Genomic DNA, 9,377 nt, shown 5'->3' on the forward strand with positions numbered 1-9,377 from the left:
TGCACAAATCAAGAGAAACACGAGCAGTACAAAATAAAAGAATAAAACTATACTAAAAAAATATTTATAAAATCTAAATGACACTTCAAATTAAAAATGATTACTAACTACTAATTGACATGAAATAAAATGCTAATTATACTGAGATCTAATTAAATCTAACTACTAACTAATTGATGAACTGACAACTAACTATTGGTAGATTAAACTGAAATCTACAAGTTAATGAACTAATACTCAACAATTAAAACTCAGCAAAACTCAAATTTTCTCCAGCTAACACTTAATAACAACATGCAATGACACTCATTGAAAATCAATAGTGAAATTCATAGAAAATACACTATGAAACTTATCATTTCATGCATTTGATATGTACTGGATTTACACAACATTATAATTCACAGATATTTCAATCATCTACTAAAATTTTTACTCCAATCTCAACACTCTTCAATCAATACAAAATTGCTAAAAATTATTTTCAAGACTGCTGGATTTCACTCAACTTCAATTGTCGGAAGACTTTTGCCAGAAAACATTGATTATTAGTAAAGTTCAGACAGCTTATGCACGATGGAATCAATTGGAAATCAACCAGGCAATTACAAGAATTCCCTTTATCATGATCGATGATCAAAAGATTACTTGCCAGAAAACAGTAAAAGCACGGTGATTACAGATCAGACACTTGCCGGAAAAACAATCACTTACCGATATTCCAACCAGCAACAGAGATCAAATGTTTAGTAACTTCAATGAACGACGATAAAAAAAAACAGTAACAGCCATCGGAGATCAGTAAAACACGACACTCAATTGAATTTTAAACAATCGATCACCGAAAAACAATCAATCAGTCATCAGAAAAACAGTAAAACTGATTCAAAAATCAGTATCTCTCTGGCTAAAGCAGGGGATTCTGATAGGAGAATATCAGATATTAGTAAACACAATTCAAATTTTTGGATGACAGAAGACACAGTGATTTCCAAAGAGATCAGACCTTCACCGGAAATCTACTCATCAACATCGTTCAGAAAAATTTTGGCGGAGATTCAGCCGATTGCTGGAGCTACTTTGGTCAACAATCCGATATTGTCAAATTGAAGTTCAAACAATTTAAACCAGGAATCAATTGAAGATACTCGATCCAGACATCTAATCGTTCAAACTCAAGCAATCGAGCACCGGAAAACTCATTCAGGCTGGACTTCACTCGCCGGAAGTCATATTTCAGTCATGACGATCAACAGAATTTTGAAAACAATTTGTCTACTTCTGATATTGATTCAGATAATCAATATACAGAAATTACTCCATCAGATCCAGATCAAGATTTTGATCAAGAATTACTGCAAGTATTTATCAAAACGATTCCTCAGAACAAATATTTCGGAAGATCCCTGTTGATCGTCGGAATTCCTTTTGCAGACATTTTTTTTTCTTTTCTTTTATGTTTTCTTGTTTTTTTTTTTATATTTTCCACATCAATATTCAAACCTTATGATTCAGAAAGAATTAAACCGAAGAAGAAGAAGAAGAAGTAGATGACTTACCAGGAATTGAAGGAGGAGGTGGCTTCCACTTCAGGCACCGCAATCGACGGGAGTTTTCTTGCCACCGGATGAGGATCGGCTGCTGGAAGAAGAAGAAGAAGAAGACGAAGAAGAAGAAATGAGATGAAGAAATCCGGCAACTAAGAGAAAGGGGGTAAAGAAAGAAAATCAGAAGGAGAAGAGGAAATTTTGGCGCACAAAATGAAAAGCACCGATCGATTCTGTTTTTTGGGTTTTTAAAAGGGTTCAAACCGGTTGGAACCGGTTTCTAACAGCAAGTATTCAGTTTCAAAACTTCCAAACCGGTTCCAGCAGGTTTGGTTTTCAATTTTCTTCTTTTTACAAACCGGTTCCAACCGGTTTGTATTATAATTTTTTTAGTTTTCCATTAATTTCAAAAATTACAAACCACAAAATGGTTTGTTTTTATTATTATTATTTTTTTTTTATTTTTTTCAAAAGTAAAGAAAACCGTATGAATCGGTTTATTATGAAAATTTTCAAAAACAAAACTATTTATAAAAGAAATTTCAAAAACTAATCTACTATATTTTTTTTCTTTTAATAACAACTAAAACCAACTACAAAAACTAAAATAGGCATAAGAATGTAAAGTAAAACTATTTTTCATGCATTTTCTAATTTTAAATCATTTTAGCACATTTACTCAAAAACTAACATAAAATTGGGTTTTTGAAACATTATTTTATAAAATCATGCATATTTAAATGTTAATAAACCCTGAATTATATGCATGATCACTAGCCCATTGTGGGCCTGGTCTGGACCCTTGGCTGGGTCAGACCAAGCGTGGCCTGCCCCCAGCAACTTCGGTTGCTGGGGTAGTCAGGCTGGGTCTGGACCTTCAGTGGTCCAGACCGCCACCCTGGGTTGACGCCACTCACCCCGGGTGGGCGCCCCACCTTGGTCCCTCCTTGGTGCCCACTGCGGGCTGGCGTGCACCCGCTGGGTGCTTTGGTCAGGACCCACCCCCGGGTCAGACCAGGGGTGCCTGTGGGGCACCTTAGTTAGTGCCCCTGCCCCCTTTTAGTTGGTCGGGCCTGGACCAATCGGGTCCAGGCCAGAGCCTTGGCTTGGCTCACCCAACCGGGTGGCTGGGTTAGCCGCACCACTATGGGTGTGGGCTAAGGCCCAGCACCCTGGTCCGAACCCACAGCTGGGTTCAGACCAGGGGTCTTTTTTTTTTCATGACCCAGCTAGGTCTGGTCATGAGCGGGCCGGACCTCACTTGAGGTCTTGGTTGGCCCGTAGGGCCCTGGGCTAAGCCTAGCACCCTTGTGGGCGCTTTAGGCTTAGCCGGGTGCTGGCACCACCGGTTTGGCGCGTGCGGGCTGAGGCCAGTATGGCTGTCAGCCCCACTGGGCCAGTTGCTGGGTGGGGACCAAGGGTGGCAGGGCCCCCGTGGCCTAGCCACTTGGACAGCCCCCCCCCCCCCCCCCCCCCCATCGGGTTTTAGGTTCCCAAGATTGGTGCCACAGCGGCACCGGGTGCTAAGGCACCCGGTAATCGTGTCACCTTGTTGGGAAGTCCCTTGGAGTGCTCTGACCCGGGGTTTGAACCCCCCCCCCCCCGTTTATGGGTAGCAACAAGGTTGGTGCAACCCTTTGGAGTTCCCTGGGAATTCATCCGTGGCGGCTGATGATGCATGAAATGCACATCATGTAAACAAGTTTTTCATGCATTTTGTATCAAGTTTAAGGTTTTAAACCCATGTTTAGATGTGTTTTGATAGTAAGGGGCTATGGTTCGAATTTCAGAAAAATCGGAGTTAAAATGAGAGAGTTATGACTATTTCAGTGTTTGGGCACGGATTTCGAGGTGGATCGGATCCATATCCGACCCAATTAGGTTAATTGGACCTTGGATCAACTCTTTAAAAGTCCAAAACCCAACCCACACTCCTATCTAGATCCATTTCAAAAAGTTTTTCTGAAAACCCCCCAAAACGAGGCGCCTAGAAAATATTTTTTTTATAACATTGTTTTTGCAAATTCCAAAAAGTATAAATATACTTTTTAGAGAAGCCTTAGGCGTCTTTGGCTGTGTTTGGACGCCCCTTGCAGTGAATCTACTCCAGCAACATCTTCCTCTCCATCTCCCCCACGTGTTGGCCATTGAAGACCGGTCTATGCTTGATTTTCAAGCATATTTTCGATCTTTCTTTTGTTTCTTTTCATTTCTTTCTTGTTCCTTGCTATCTTTTCACCACTTTTCTGTATTTTTGCAGGTGTAGCAGAGATGGAGACCATTAACCTTGGGCGGGAGTGCGCAACACACCACCAAGGTGAGCCGGCCCTACCTCCATCCGGCTTTCTACACCCTCCGATCGCGAATCGGCTCACATTCCATCGTCGGTGGATCTCCAACGTGTAGCAGCTGCAAAAGGTGCCATTTTTGGTGAAGTACAGCATTCTCGAACTGTATAGGACGTCCATCTCCATCCACGGTCCGCTCTTCTTCATCCCCCCGGTCGTCGGATCTTCCAAAAGGTAGGTCTTCTTCTTCCTTCTCTTCTAGCTAAAACCTAAAGTGGGTGTTGGTCTTCTTTTCTTTATTTTCTGAGTGTTTCTTGCTTTCTTTTTGTTTTCAACCTTAGAATAGAGTCCGTGCATAGACCAGCACGTTAGATCTAGGTTTGTTTTATTGTTTACATGTTCGAGTATCGATTTTCATCATTTTTTAAGAAAAACGGGTAAATCGGCTAGAGTTTCTTCTAGCCGATCTGGGTTGTCTTCTCCAACGTGTGTGGCTGTGTTATTTCTACATAAAAAGCATTCAAAAAGATTAGTTTGAGTTATTTTGGGTGTTGGGAGCTTGAACAGAGGCGTTTTTCATTAAAAATCCATAAATCGGCTAGAACCATTCTAGCCGATTTTTATTTATTTTCAAGTTTTGCCTTAGTTCGGTTTTTGGCATCAAAGCTGGGTTAGTTGAACCTACGTAGATCATATTCCAGCAAGTTTACTGTAGATTTATTTTGCTTTGAGTTTATGTTGTCTTTTGAATTCTTTTGTTTATTCCTCTTTGGTTTAGAAATTTTTTTTTTTTAGAAGTGCGGGTAATTTTTGTGTTTCAATTTGTTATTTGTTTGTGTGGTTGACATTTTTACAGTCTAGTAGAGTTGTGTGGGGGTAAATTCAGTAGTTATGATATTTCTAATGAAAGTGTGAGTGTTTTATTGTTTGAGTATTTTAAGCATATTGGAAAATTATCAAAAATCAATTTTTCGTAGAGTTTTGGTTTTATAGTGTTTGTGTAATGTAGTGTGTTTCGGTTTTTCATGAATTTCAGCATAGTATTATTCATGTTTTCATTTGTGTAATTAGGAGTTTTGTTTTAGATCATTTAATTTAGTTTCTCAAATTGTTTGTTATTTAGGTTACTCAATTTTTTTTAGTTTGAAAATTTTGTTTTTGTTTTTATTTATTTTATTAGTCTTCTTCTTCCCCAAGGTGGGGCGGCAGCCATTAGAGCTCCCCTTGAGCTCTTGGTCGATTTTTTTAGAAAGCCTTAATTGTCATTAGTTGAGTTAGGAAGGTGTCTAGGTTCAATGTATTAGGGTTTTCTTTTCTAGCCATTTTTAGGGGTTAATTAAGTAGGTTTTGGTAATTAGGGCAGCATTTAAGTTTAGAAAATCGTGTTTTTCAATTAGGCCTTTTCATTACCTAGGTGAGTCTTAAAGTCTTTGGTAGTATATTCTTAATTTAGAGTTGGCGATTTTGAGAGGGGAGGTAATTAAGGTAATTGCATTTAAAAAGTTTTTGGAAAGAGTGGATTCCCCAAAAATCGTGTGGGATATTTAAGGAGGAAATGAATTTTGGATGTGCATTAAAGTAGGAGTTAGTCTTTGATCTTGGAAAGTGTTTTTGAAAATTAAACTAAAATTCCAAATTAAGTCCCACGATTTTCAGAAAGGAATAAATGCTCTTTACTCAAGTTGGGAAAGCAAAAATCGTGGGGTTTTCTTCTAAGTTGGACTTTTCATTTTCCAAAGTGAGAGTTAAATACAATTAAGGAGAGTAACTCCCTCATTAAGTAGGACGGTTTATGGAGAATCCAATTTGTTTCAAAGTTTGAGCAATTACCATTATTACCTTATTTTCCCAACCTTCTCCATTAAAATCGTGAACTTTGGATTAATTGTAGATTAATTAGGAGGTTACTACTTTAGTCTAGACCTAACCTAGTCAAACCGAGCCTAGGTTGAGTCAAACCCTAGTCTACACCCCCTTTGAGTCTAGTCAAAACCTAGCCTAGCCTAAGTCAAAGCCTAGACCACACCTAGGTCGAGTCTAAGACCAAAGCCCAACCTTAGTCAAGCTTAGTGGAGTCAACCCTAATCTAAGTTTAGGTCAACCTAGTCTACCTAACCTATCTAAGTCAAACCTAGTTGATTCAAACTTAGTCCAAGCCCACCTAAACCCAACCAACCCTAGTGACTAGGTCAACCCTAAACCGAGTTCAACCTAGTCTTAATAAGCCTAAGTCCAAGACCAAGACCTAACCCTAGTCAAGTTTTAGTCTAACCCAGAGTGAGTCCAAACCGAGGTCGAGTCAACCTTAACCTAAGTCAACCGAACCTAGTTGACTAAGTCAACTCAAAACCGAGTTAACCTAAGTCAACCAAACCCAACTAGTTAGGTCAAACCTAGCCGAGTCCACACTAGTCCGAGTCGAGTCCACCTTAGCTCGAGCCTATCTCTCTCAACCTAGTCAAAACTGAGCCTACCTAATCCAATCCGAGTTCATCCAAACCCAATCCGAACCTACTCAAGTCAAAACCGAGCCTAGTTGAGTTGACCGAGTAAACCCTAACCCTAGCCGTTGTTCTTTAGTGAAGTAAGTCCATTTAGTGTTATTTCTTTTGATTTTTATACTAATTAGTTTATTTATCTAATTTAGTTTTAGTGTAGAAGTGTGTGTACGTATATCGTATTTGTTTAGTGTGTGTGAGATGTGTTTTGTGATGGATTGAATGATAGTTAGATATTAGTTAACTTAGTAGTTAGATTGCATTTTATTGTTTAGCATAGTTGCATTTACATGGTTAGTTAACGTAGTTATAGTCATAATTTGCTTATCGTGTTTTGTTCGTCGTGCATTTAGTGTATTCATAATAATCATCTGCATATACAATGTTATACAGTGTCATTTAGATTGCATTAGGTTTGATTTGTCTTTTAGAGTGTTAAAATAGATTCTTAAAGTGAATAGTGCACTCAAATAAAAACCAGATTTTTGCCCTGTCGCATTAGCATTATTTTCTGTGCAAAAACTTTGTGTTTTCCAAATTTTTTTCTTCTATTCACTTTATTGACGTGTTATTTAACTTCAGACCAAATTTCAGCTCATTCGGAGTTGATTTGGTCTGATTTTTAAGCGTTTTACGAACACCGTTTTTTTCTGGATTTCAAATTACAGGACTTGCGATATCCTGATTTTTCCCAGATTTGAAACGCTTATATCTGGAGTTTCGGATACTGTTTTTCAATTCTGTAAAAACTGTCAGTTTTTTTAATCTGTCAGTTGCAGAACAGAACAAATTTCGGGAAAATCGGACCTCTTTTTCCCTGTCAAACAGCGGTTTTCCGATAACCTGTCAGAATGCTATTTTACACTAATTAGGGGCAGTTTCGTAATTTTCCTAGTTTCGGCATTTTAGACTTGTTTTCAGTAGTTTCTGCATTTTAGGAGTTGCATAATCATCATACAGCATTAGTAGAAGTACTTTGGTTAATTTTAGAATTAACTTAATATTTTATTTAATTTTTGTGGGATAATTAGTATTTGTTTTATTATTTTTGTAAAATTAGAACTAGTTTTAGTTATTGTTTGCATTGTTAGAATAGAATACTAACTTAGCATTTTCTGCATTTTTAGGTGAAAAACATATTTTAGTTTCCAGGGTTATTGTCCAAGTGCAAAGATTCTCTAATTGGCGAAAAGACGGAAAGACCCTTGGTGTGGAGCAGAAGACTGATTGCTTGTTTATTTTCCTTTTAGTGATTAATTGTAGTTGTATTAATTTGATAATTGTAGATTGACATTTGTCATTAATAAATTAAATTTTCTAGAAATATTGTGTTTAATTCCTGTTCCCTGAGGATTCGACCCGTACTTACCACTTTGTGGAAAGTCGGTTTTTATATTTTTGGTTGACGATTTTCCAAAGTTTTATTGAAAATAATTGTTTTAAAAAGATCATTTCAAAATATCAACCAAATTTTGGCGTCGTTGCCGGGGAACGGCGAATTAATTACTTTATTTCTTAGAGTTTGATTTATTAATTTGTTTTAGTTAGTTAATTAGTCGTTTTATTTTTAGTTAGTAGGATTAGTAAGTGAATATAGGATTAACATAGTTAGTAAATATAGGATTCACGTTCTGTTCTTTCTAGGATTCACTTAAAAATTCATTCTGCAAGGAGCGATTAGACAGGTGGGTTTTAGAAAAACATAGTTTGTGATTTCCTGTATTTATTTGTTTTAGCATTTTAGAATAGTTTACTTTGTTACTTAATCATTTAGTATAGAATTCTGACATAGCTATATAGCATATCTGTTTGTTTTTAGTTACTGTTATTTGTTTATTTACATTTTAGTATTTGTGTTAGTTTATATTTCTTAGAGTTAGGTCGTTCGCTTACATCTGGTCTTAGTACCAGTGTATGCAGGGTCGATGAGGTCTAGGAACCCCATTACACCCATTTGTTGACAACCCAGAGAGAATTTTACATTCTCATCGAAGTTCGGCAACAATGGCTGACATGGATCCTCCACCTCCACCCCCAGTTCTTTCACGCCCTTTGCGGGAATACTTCATTCCCACAGACTATGTTCAGGCATCCTGCATTCGGAGACCCGATGTAGGAGCGCCACATTATGAGATTAAGGCCAGCATTATTCAAATGCTTCCATCCTTTTATGGCCTTAGTCATGAGGATCCCTACCGACACTTAGATGAATTCCTCGAAATCTGTTCTACTGTTAAGATACAGAATTTCAATGATGATGCGTTGAGGTTGACTCTATTCCCCTTTTCATTGAAGGACAAAGCCAAGTATTGGCTAAAGTCCTTAGATTCTGTAGAAATAGAGTCATGGGATCAATTGCAGCAGGAGTTTCTTCGGAAATATTTTCCCATTGGTCGTACGAACCAATATCGTAGAGCCATCACTAGCTTTTCAGAGCTAGATGGTGAGCGCTTTCATGAGACCTGGGAGAGAATGAAGGATCTCCTCAGGAAATGTCCCCATCATCAGGTGCCAAAATGGCAACTGGTGCAGAGCTTCTATGATGGATTGTCTGACAAGAATCGTCAGATGATCGACTCTTCATGTGGAGGGACATTCATGCTGAAGAGCGAGGACGAAGCATGGAGGCTATTTGATACATTGGCTGAGAATTCACTCCACCATGCTTCGAGCTCTCAATCTGATAGAGCCACACCCAGCATTCAGAAGAAAGCTGGTGTTCTTGAAGTTGGTCCATCTACTGCACTACAGTGCAAGGTAGACATGATTGCTCAGAAGCTGGACCAGCTTCTCTCAGGACCATCCACTACACAGCAGGTGTGTACTCTTTGTGCCAGTTCGGCACACGAGATCACTGAGTGCCCTTCGGCAGCTCAGTACCCTGAATTTGTTCAAGAACAAGTTCAGGCAGCTCAAGGTTATGTCAGACCGCCGAATAACCCATTTTCATCGACATATAATCCGGGTTGGCGTAACCATCCCAATTTTTCATGGAAGAATCCACAGTCTTCCATACAGATGCCTACATCCTCTCAGCCAGTTCG

The 9,377-nt window shown here is 38.4% G+C and overlaps 1 non-coding gene across 1 annotated transcript; it reads right to left on the reverse strand.

Annotated features, from left to right (window-relative positions):
• Nucleotides 1-8,740: 8,740 nt before the first annotated feature.
• On the reverse strand, nucleotides 8,741-8,843 carry LOC149813215 (small nucleolar RNA R71). The gene has a single exon (XR_016428438.1). It is a non-coding gene; the product is annotated as a small nucleolar RNA R71 (small nucleolar RNA).
• Nucleotides 8,844-9,377: the final 534 nt, after the last annotated feature.

This window comes from Nuphar pumila, chromosome 16, assembly GCF_984573655.1.
Source record: "Nuphar pumila chromosome 16, dmNupPumi1.hap1.1, whole genome shotgun sequence".
In the NCBI taxonomy this organism is placed as follows: domain Eukaryota; kingdom Viridiplantae; phylum Streptophyta; class Magnoliopsida; order Nymphaeales; family Nymphaeaceae; genus Nuphar; species Nuphar pumila.